General features: G+C 45.1%; 1 protein-coding gene across 1 annotated transcript in view; it reads right to left on the reverse strand.

Moving 5' to 3' along the window:
* Positions 1–9,426, reverse strand: part of ST3GAL2 (ST3 beta-galactoside alpha-2,3-sialyltransferase 2) — a 106,774-nt gene that overhangs the window by 2,147 nt on the left and 95,201 nt on the right. The window lies entirely within an intron of this gene.

A 9,426-nucleotide genomic window follows, 5' to 3' on the forward strand; every position in this document is an offset into this window, starting at 1 on the left:
CTAACCTAGATGTTGTGGCTGATCACTTGCTCAGTAGCCTTTGTGGCAGCCCCGGCCTGTTCTCTGCTTAGAATTGTTCAGGCCAGCCTCCAGCCCTTGTAAAAGTGATAGAGTAGAGGTGAAGAGGGAACACAGAGAGAGAGAGACTGAGTAGCTTAGGTGTGTAAGCCAGTCATCGTGTTTGGAGTGTGGCATGAAACAGCAGAGGAGACCTGCGAGCTGCTGCTTTGGATTTGGGTTGGGACAGCTCGTCTGAGTGTTGTCGGTCCCCGCTGTCCTGATGGCCAGAGCAGGAAGATCTGCTAAGCACGGACCACAATGCCAACCTGGGATCTCTGGTGTATACAAGTCTGTGTTGCAGACCATGACTTGTTCTTCTCAGTGGGTGCAATCTGTGCAGAATGCACATCTGATAACTGTGCTTGTGCTTGAGCAAGTCCTGTGGAGAAGTCATCGTGGAGAATTAGTGGTGGTCCTGGCTTGCCACAAAACCTGACCTTGTGGGCACTTGCAGCATCTTTTTTACATCCCTAACATCACCTTGACCGTTTAGTAGCCGTTAGCAAATAAAAGGTGCTCTGAGGTTTGGATCCTCAGTGAAAATTGTGGTTTCAAGTTGCTAATGGCCAGTCTCAGGGCTCCAGAAGCGATCAGCAGTAGTCAGAAATCCTTGCTTTGCCTCCAGATCACAGAAGGCAAGTTTTTTAACAGAGCTGGGGAATGATTTCAGAATTTAGGCATCTTGATTATAAAGGGATTCTGAATATCTGCGTTCACAGTGCTTGGAATACAAACAGGTGCAACTAAGGGACAAGGTGGACTACAGCCATTCATCTGTCCAAGGCAAGAGTAACTGCCAAGGCCTTTGCTCCACCCTTACTTGGCATCTTTGTGCAGAGCAGTCAGAGCAAATAATAGTAATGGACACTTCCTCATACCTGGCCAAAGCTGTTGGTACCCACAGAGTGACAGAGCAAAGATGAGATGAAACTGAGTTACAAGAGCAATATGAAACCCCAGCTGAGAGTCCTCTTCAGCTCTTTGACTTCGATACGGAAGGGCCACTTTATCTAGGACCAGGCCTGAAAGAGGGATTTTCTGTGATGAGAACTATTCCAATCCCAGACCTTCCTTGTAGGCATTTCTGTGTTTTAGGGCCAGATTTGTCTCCTGGGAAGGGAAGGGGCCAAGTCAGCCTCCCAGGTGGTTTCCCTAATCTGACGTTACAGATGCTACAGAGAGAACCGCAGACTGTCAGTCCTGCCACATTCCCCTCGGGGCACTTGATTGTGTTGAGTCTTGTTTGTACTTTTGGCCAACTCTGACCCACCTAGGGAGTCTTGTAAGAAGGGAAGAAATTTTATGCCCCCTCCAACCCCCGCAAAGTCCTGTGGACCAACCCTGGAATAACTTAAAACAAAGGCAATAATTAAAGGAGTGTGGACTCCTGAGGCTGCAGGCGGAGTACATCCCACCTTCTCACAACATGTATAACCTATCTACTGAGTAGCCCTAAATCTGAGCAGGAAAAGGGGAAGCGATGTGCTTCAGACTCTTCAATAGTAGGAATAAATGGGTATCTGGTAGAAATCTAGATTAACAGTTCCTTATCTGGGGCTAGACCCCTAAGAACTCACTGGATGGGTTTTATGGAGTTTATGAAGTTTATGCAGTGTTTTGAGTTTAAATGTATTTTCCTGGGGAGAAACTCCCAAACGAGTATGTGTCTTTTTAAAAGGTAAGAAAGACTCACTGTATGGATGGCTCTGGAAAGTCCCCCCAGTGTCACTGCAGCCCATGTTCGTTCCTGCCAGCGCTTAGCCTCTAGGGCGTAATGGTCCATAGCTGCTTCTGTGACCTTGTGCCATTTTGAGACATCAGTGATGTAAAAATGTATGGAGCCCTTGAGCTTCAGTCCCCAGAGTTTCTTCTGCTGATTTTAGTAAGTTCCTATGTATGGAATGATAAACTGTGCCCTACAAAAAGAAACTTGCTTGAGAAAAGGAGATTTGGGCCCAGTGGAAAATTCTGGATATGTTCATTATCCATAAACAATACATTTTATTGTTTTTTTGGAGTGTTCATTGGCTGTATGCATAAGAACTAATCAGTCATTAATGTATTCTTTATTGATGTTTAACTGAATTATGACATGTTCATGTTACTAAGACATCATTTCTGAGTATAAGAAGAAAACAGCACGTTTTGGTTGCTGGTATTAGTGAAGATTTATGTATTATTATTCCATAGACTAGTCATCACCTGATACTACTGTTCCATTTCAGAGTTGACATTGCTTCAACATAAGCAGTTGGGATGTCACCATAGGCCAAGGGCCCTACTCAGTTGCCAGAGGGCTCCTTACCTTCCTGTTTTTCCTGCTGGTAAACCAGAGTATGCTGGCTAACTAATCAGAAAGAAGGTAGATGTCTGCATTACAAAGGCCTTACATTCGATTTTCTAGTCCTAGGAAAGGAATACAAATAGGGCTTGGAAACAGGTCTTCTCCCTTTTTTGTTCCCATCTTGTTTATTATTTAACGTGAAGGCTGTTTCATTCACAGTGTCTGGTATTCAGAAGGTAAGGATTTCTGAGGCTAGAGAAGATTTCATGAAGGGGTTGAGTTTGCTTATGAGAGAAAAGTGGTGGGATTCCAAGTGACAAGAAGAGTGGCCTAGGCAGATGAGGCCCTGTTAAGACCAAAGCAACTTCACTAGGATTAATGCAGTACACTGGAAGGGTAGTGAAGGGAGCAGCTTTGCCACATGGGCAGAGAAAAGTCTTGTTAGGTAGAAAATGAGATTTGATTATTTGAACAGTATTTGGATTTAGTAGTGAATTGTCATAGATTCTTGGATCACAGGAAGTGATGAAATGGGGTTTTGGGAAAAATGGTCTAGCAGAGATAGACAGGATATACTGGAGCTGGAAAAGGCTGGCATCTGAGAAACCAGTTAGAAGATTATTACATCGGTCCCATCACACAGTAAGTGCCAGGATGTCACTGGTCGTATTGAGAACACAAAAGAAGAAATGGGGAATTCCCTGGCAGTCCAGTGGTTAAGACTTGATGCTCCTGCTGCAGCGGGCGTGGGTTCAATCCCTGGTCAGGGAACTAAGATCCCACATGCCAGGCGGCATGGCCAAAAAAAGAAAAAAATAAAAAGAAGAAGAAATGGACTGGAGGGGTGCTGCAGAGGAGGAATGGTAGACTTTTATACCTGCTTACTGTTGTTATTCCAAAAAGAATCTGTGGCTCTTAAAATTTAGACACACTATACACAAATAATTCTGGGGAGAAATCCAAAGGGAAGGTTTGGAAAGAACAAATGACATCAGGGTTGAGTCATGAATGAATGACTCATGAATGATGTCAGGCCTGTCACCTTTGCAAGAAGGGACTGGCCCTTCGTCACCAACACCCCTAAGCTATTGTAAATTTCAGAGGCCCTCTTCAGGTCTCTCTTGATCCTGAACATAGAAAACAGGTTCTTAGGAACCCCCTGCAGTTTTATCTGACTTTGCTTTTCTGCTTGAGAATAAATGTTCTTTATTCTGTTGTCTGACTCAGGTTGCAGCATCTTCCAAAAATGACACAGTGGAGGTGAGGGAACCTGTAGGGCTGATGCTAGGAGGCTCCAGTACCCTGCTTTCCTAATCCTGAGTCTGGAACAGGGCTTTCCCGGAAGAGCTTCAAACACCTAGTGGGAAGTTAAGAGGGCAGGTGGGGATCTGCTTGGAGGATATTTGTCACACTCCTACCTTCTGTCCTCTCTTTCTCGAGCCCCTGTTGTTGGATGCTTCTGCTTTGGCTTAGAAACTGTTCTGGCATTAGTATTCAGCAGAGCAAGGGGCTTCTTAGTAGTGCTAATTGTAAAATGGGGAATAGGAGTAGGTGGAGAAAAAATATTAGATGAAGCCTGAGAGTGGTCGCTGTCTGGGATGTCAGCTGCTCAGGTGAGACACTTATAGTCTGTGCTTTCTCCATACCTCATAGGCAGAGGTGCTTGGGTGGCAGATCTTCCTTTTTTTTTTTTTTTTCAGATATTTCTTTTATGCAGGACTACAGCTAGCTACTTCCAGAGGAAGCAGGGTTGGGGAGGGGGGCTGTTTAAATGGAACTCTCCTGGAAGTACTAGTACACATTTTTTGAGTCTTTACAACTGTTATATTCTCATCCATAGGCTTCCAGCATCCTTGGAATTCTGCAATTGGAGAAATGCCAAATAGTCTTAAGTTAGCTTAGACCCTGGTCTAGATCACCACTGTCATCTGTTCTACTACACTGGCTTCCTAACAGGTGCTCCTGCCTCTACTTGGGTTTTCCTCTAGGTCATTTGTCACACAGCAGCCAGTGTGATCTTTGTAACATTTGAGTCTGATTTTCCCACTCTCCTGCTTAAGCCCCCTATTACTTTCCATTTTCCTTAAGTGCAAACCATGTAACATGTGTATATACATCTGACACATCTATGTAGTAGGCATTCCAGATAAGGCACCTCAAGTCTCTAGCCTCACTTGCTTTACTTCCCCCCTTGTACTCTGCTCCAATTCCACCCTCGCCAAAATTTGCTTTTGTGCTAGGCCACGCCACGGAGAGGTTGGTGATCCTGTGCATTTCCCTCTCCAGTTTCTCATTTTGAGATCGTTATTTCCTCCCCCAGCCAGCCCACTTTGAAGCAGGAACAAAAATTCAAAAAAACTGCCAGGACGTATGGATGAGGTTAAGAATGTTTTACCTCCAGGATTCTAGCTAAGATGGGCATGAGGAAAGAGAGAAGGTAACTCAAAACGGGAGTCCTCAGAGGCTGCAGGTGGTCAGGGAGCAGAGCAGAAGTTCAGAGGATACTTTCTTCACGCCACCCCAGGGCATCACCTGTGGCCAACCTCCTGTTCAACAGTCCTTGTCTCTTTCAAGTCCTCCCTCTCAGCAGAGCACCAGAGATTTCGGTACTCCGTGTGGGGAGAGGAGCCTGGAGGGGGAACCTCTCCCCTCTGCCAAGTGGGTCCCAAACAACCAGTGACCGGGTGCATCAACTGCTGCGGTCACACCTCTACTTGGAACTCTTCTCCCAGTTCTTCTTCTGTCTCACTCCTCCTAGTCCTTCCTTTTTCAATGGTAAAAACCACTTCTTCAGGAACGTGTGCCTCAGTCCCCTGTCATCAGCTCCAGGGTGCCCTGTACAGGTGCCTGTACTTCCCTTATTATTTTTTTATTTTTTTGGCCACACTGCACAGCACGTGGGATCTTAGTTCCCTGATCAGGGATCAAACCCGTGCCCCCTGCACTGGAAGCACGGGAGTCTTAACCACTGGACCACAAGGGGAGTCCCCACTTCCCTTATTGACATTACTGCATCAGGTGACTTTCAAAGGGTCTACATAGATAGCTTATTTACTCCTGACAACAAATGTGTTATGATTCCCATTCTACAGATGAGGACAGAGGCACAGAGAGGGTAAGTCATGTGTCCCACCACATACAGGTCAGAAGTAGCAAGGCAGGCTACACGCCTGGGCAGTCTGGCTCCAGGACCCACCTTCTTAACCGCTAGGCTGTATTTGCCTCATACACAAATATGTGTATGTTTGGGACTGCTTGTTTAGCGTCTGTCTTCCCTGAGGTGAAGTCCAGTAAGGGTAGGAGGTGTGTAATCAGTCATCACTGAATTCCTAGCTGTCAGCAGGCGTGTTGCTGCTTTGTTAATGTGTGTTAACAGTGGAGTATGTTTTACAAATTTTCTGTAAAAATTATCCCCAATCACTTTTTCATACAGTTTTTACAAATTGATCTTTATAAATTAGTCATTAGAATTTTGCGGGCCAAATACAAACTTGGTCTGGCTCCTGCCACTATTGCTAAATTATTTTCTAAATCTTACGGCATTCCTCTTCCCCTTCCCGTCACTTCCGGTACACAGAGGCATCACGAGCGAGAAAGAGCAGTCATTCCAGAGCAGAGCCGCCATCCTATCGTGCCCACCCCCACCGCAAGCGTAAGCAATGCGAGTGCCCGCACGCCTCGGCTGAGAACACATGATGGCGCCACAGAATCAGGCACGATCGTGAGATGTTCTTTGCCGACCCTTAATTGACTTACTGATACGTTCACTCCCTAATTCAACAGTTGTTTATTGTGTCTCTGCTATGTGCGAAATGCTCGGGATCAAGAGGTAAGGTCCCTGCCAACGGGACATACAATTCACTGATATAGACGAAATCATCATGTGACCCAGCAGTTCCAAACTAGGCGCAGTGCGAGCTCACCCAGTCAGCATCTAAGCCGGGGTTCGGGCCCAAAGGCCCAGTTAGAGAGTGCCCGGGGCAGGGCTATTGCCCACCTCTGATTGGCTGGAGCGCCCGGCCTCGGCCAATCGGATACCGTCACGGCTCGAAACTTGAGTAAAGCGGTCTCAAGAAAGCCTGCCCCTCACTCCGCCCTTGGTTTTGGGTTTTGTCGCCGAGAGTTTTCTGGAATTCGGTTGCCCAGATTTGCCACTTATTAAGCCATATGGTCTTGGAAAGTCAACTTCTCTGAACGTCAATTTCCTTATTTGTAAAATGGAGAAAACAGGATTGTTGTGAGAATTCAAGTAGATCATGTAGGATGCATTTTTAAAATGTTAGCTCTTGTTGTCATCTGCCCAGTTTAACTGAATACGACTCAGGGTTGGCTGTCTAGTTCGCAGCTTCATGAGAACGTGCCCTTCTTGTTGGTCTCGGATCTGAAGAGGAATGGGATTCTCAGTGGCTACCAGCGGGATGCTGTCCTTCAGGGATAAAAACCTCAGCTGACCAGGGTATTGGCAGCCTTGGCAGAGGGTTCCCTGTTGCCCAGAGCTGCTCCAAACAGGCTGACTGGTTTCAGGCTGGCTGGAGCCTCAGCCTGCACCTCCCTGAGAACACTCACCTGGATTAAACAAATGCCAATCATCCTTCCAGTAGAGGTGCAGGCAGTGAAATAAATTAAAAAATTTGTTTAGTAAGCACCCTAAAATCAAATGCAAGGAAAAATCCTATCCTCAGTTCCCCCAGAGACCACGTTTATCTCTAGGAATTGTTTCAGTGGAAGCAATGTAGGAATCACCCTCTCAGTGCTAGAGCAGCTGCACTTCGTAATGAAACAGCAGTGGAAAGAGGGTAGTGGGCACCCAAACTTCAGTATTTGTTCTAAGCAAGATCCTCTGCCTCCATAATAACTTTAAATTGAGTCTTGATATTGCTGCTTTTGACAGTCATGAAAAATTTTGCTGTGTTTGAGATAAAAAAAAGAGGGATAGTTGCCTCAAGATCTAGATTTTTTTTTTAAGCGATTGTTATAATAGTAAGACAGAAGGAGCATTTTCCCCTTAGATAACCAACTAGCAGTCTCCCTCAGTGTTGCTGCCTTACGTGGAGTTAGACTGTGGCGCTGTCTCCTAATAAACAATGTAGTCTCTAAGCAGTAACTCCATTGGTGATGTGCTGGAAATTAGACTAGTCACTTGGGAAGACAATATGCCATTTGGCATTCTTACTTCTGTAAGCATAATGTGTGCATGCCCTCTGTTTTGATCAGTAGTTAAGAACTGAGAAAACATTCTTACCCTCCCCCCACTTTTTTAAGTAAAAATAAATTTATTACTACCTCTATTTTTTACACTTTTTCTCATTACATTGCTTTGTTTTATTTTTAACTGACATTATACATAGATGTACAATGCACAAATATTAGGTGTATAAATCTGAGTTTTGACAATTGTACACACATGTGTAACCATCACTCCAATTAAGATACACAACATTATACAAAAAAAACAGAACATTTTCACTGTTATCGAATGGGGGTCCTGCTGCTTGCTGCTTACAAAATCAATACTAACAAATAGTAAAAAGGAAAAGTGCCTTTAATCAGAATGCCAGCAATCTGGGGAGATGGTGGACTCAACGTACCCCAAAAACCACCTCCAAAGATTCTGCTCATGTAACTTTTAAAGGGAAGGAGGGAAGTAATCTCAGTTAATCATTGAGATGGGTCGTCGCCATCCCCCACTGTGTGCAGGCTCCTCAGCTTCTTGTGATCTTCCTCGAGATGTGATCGTGTTCACACAGTTTGGTCACAGAGTTTATTTGGGAGATTACTGAAGGGGAAGCTAGGGAAGAGATCTGGTCATCTGTTAATCACTTATTCTTCTTTTCTACTTCTTTGATCTGTGGAAAGGACCAACAAGTTAGGCAAGGTTTTGTGTGACTAAAAGATTTGAAAGGTGTGCTTGGGCCGTTGATGAGTAGAGCATGGGGGTGCTGGGCTTAAAAGTTAGTTACTATACAGCTTTACTAAAGTGACAAGAAAAGGGGCTTCCTGCTGAGGGCGGTCTCCTGCAAAGAGCTGCTTACACTGACTCTCATACAAATGGATTATACAGTATGCATCTTTTGTGTCTGGCATCTTTCCTTCAACATAATGTCTGTAAGATTCATCTATTTCATCATGTGTATCAGCAGTTTGTTCCTTTTTATTGCTGAGAAGTATTCCATTTAATAAATATACCAAAATTTATTTATCCATTCTCCTGTTATTTATTTATTTTTGGCTGTGTTGGGTCTTTGTTGCTGCGCACAGGCTTTCTCTAGCTGCGGCGAGCGAGGGCTACTCTTCATTGCGGTGCACGGGCTTCTCATTGCAGTGGCTTCTCTTGTTGCGGAGCACGGGCTCTAGGTGCACGGGCTTCAGCAGTTGTGGCTCGTGGGCTCTAGAGCGCAGGATCGGTAGTTGTGGTGCACGGGTTTAGCTGCTCCGCAGCATGTGGGATCTCACAGACCAGGGCTCGAACCCGTGTCCCCTGCGTTGGCAGGTGGATTCTTAACCACTGCGCCACCAGGGAAGCCCCTATCCATTCTCCTGTTGATGAACATTTGGATTCTTTCCAGTTTAGGACTATTATGAGTAAATCTGCTGTGAACATTTGTGTACAAGTCTTTATGTTTCATTTCTCTTGGATAGTAACTAGGAGTAGAACTGCTGGATCACAGGGTAAGTATACGTTTAACTTCTTGAGAAACTGCAGTACAGTTATACAAAACCATTGTACCATTTTACCTTCTCTCCAGAGGCTTGAGAGAGTTCCAGTTGCTCCTGACAGTTTCCTTGCTTGACCAACATTTAGTCAGGCTCCTGAAACTTCTCCTAGGACCATCTGTGCACTTGTAAAATCTAGTTTTAACAAGAACCGCCCACCCTTGATATCTGATCGCCCTCAATATCTGGTCCGGTTCTTCATCCTCCACCATCTCCCAGGTGTCATCTGATCATCCTGGCCTGTCTTCAGCAAGAATCCTGTTACATCAGTTTAACAAAAACTCTCCTTACCCCTGATGTTTCCTCTTAGTAATTTTCCATCCACTCCCCTGTTCCTTGGCTATAAATTCCCACTTGCACATGCTGTA

This window comes from Orcinus orca, chromosome 20, assembly GCF_937001465.1.
Source record: "Orcinus orca chromosome 20, mOrcOrc1.1, whole genome shotgun sequence".
Lineage (NCBI taxonomy): Eukaryota > Metazoa > Chordata > Mammalia > Artiodactyla > Delphinidae > Orcinus > Orcinus orca.